The 1,412-nt window shown below is 51.1% G+C and overlaps 1 long non-coding RNA gene across 1 annotated transcript; it reads left to right on the top strand.

Annotated features, from left to right (window-relative positions):
* Positions 1 to 211: 211 nt before the first annotated feature.
* On the top strand, positions 212 to 1,412 carry LOC113979839. Its single transcript, XR_003537998.1, has 3 exons — positions 212 to 256; positions 349 to 437; positions 1,366 to 1,412. It is a non-coding gene; the product is annotated as an uncharacterized LOC113979839 (long non-coding RNA).

Below are 1,412 nucleotides of genomic sequence, written 5' to 3'. Positions count from 1 at the left end.
ATTTATTTACACATATTTAATTTATTTACACATATTTAATTTATTTAATTTTTTTAATTTCTTTTTTTATTTTTCCATTTTTATTTATTTTTAATTCATCATTTTTATTTCTCCATTTCCCAACTTTTCTCCCACTTTTCCCCAGTTACCGTCGGTGCCTGGATTTGTTCCTCCCCCAGTTGTCCCTCCCCGGGTCCCGTTTCGGCCTCGTCGTGGCCTCTCACAACGAGTCCTCGGTGCTCCACGCCGCCCACAGGTGGGGGGGCGGGGCTTCATGACGTCATCACCACCCGACGGGGGCGTGGCTCCTCAAAGCCCCGCCCCCTGAGCCTTCGCCCCTCCCCCCAGGATTGAGGAGCTTTCCCTCCCCCGCTCCGGAGGCTCCGTTTGCTTCGCGCAGCTCCTGGGGATGGGAGAGCACATTTCATTGGCTCTGGGTAACCCCTGAGTGACCCCTGAGTGACCCTGAGTGACCCCTGAGTGACCAACCCCAAATTATCCCTGAGTGACCCCTGAGTGACCCCTGAGTGACCCTGAGTGACCCCTGAGTGACCAACCCCAAATTATCCCTGAGTGACCCCTGAGTGACCCCTCAGCTCCTGGGGATGGGAGAGCACATTTCATTGGCTCTGGGTAACCAGGAATGACCCCTGAGTGACCCTGAGTGACCCCTGAGTGACCCCTGAGTGACCCTGAGTGACCAACCCCAAATTATCCCTAAATAACCCAAGTGACCCCAGAGTGACCCCACAGTGACTCCCCCAAAATCACCCAAAATGTCCCAAAATCATCCCAAAATCACCCCAAAATGCCCCCAAATCATCCCAAAATCACCCCAATTGTCCCTAAATCACCCCAAAATGTCCCAAAACTACCCTAAAATGTCCCCAAATGCCCCCTAAACCACTATAAATTGTCCCAAAATCACCCCAAAATGCCTCAAAATGTCCCAAAATGACTCCAAAATGCCCCCCAAATCACCCCAAAATGTCCCAAAATCTTCCCAAATGTCCCAAATTCATCCCAAAATGTCCCTAAACCACCCCAAATCCCCCAAAACTGTCCCAAAATCACCCCCAAAATTGTCCCAAAATGTCCCAAAATCACCCACGAAATGTCCCCAAAATCACCCCAAATGCCCCCCAAATCACCCCAAATTGTCCCTAAATCACCATAAATAGTCCCAAAATCACCCCAAAAGCCCCCAAAATCCCCCCCAAAACCACCCTGAAATCACCCAAAAATCCCCCAAAATGCCCCAAAATCCCTCCAAAATCCCCCAAAACCCCCCAAAATCCCCTCAAACCCCCCAAAATGCCCCAAAATCCCCCGAAATCCCCCAAACTCCCCGTCCTGTCCCCGCAGGTGAGTGTGGGTTCCAGGTGTACAAGTCGGTGCCGGTGGGACCCCCC

The sequence above is a fragment of the Neopelma chrysocephalum genome, unplaced genomic scaffold, assembly GCF_003984885.1.
Source record: "Neopelma chrysocephalum unplaced genomic scaffold, ASM398488v2 Primary Assembly neopelma1_89807, whole genome shotgun sequence".
Lineage (NCBI taxonomy): Eukaryota > Metazoa > Chordata > Aves > Passeriformes > Pipridae > Neopelma > Neopelma chrysocephalum.
This window is presented reverse-complemented; position numbering and strand designations above follow the sequence as displayed.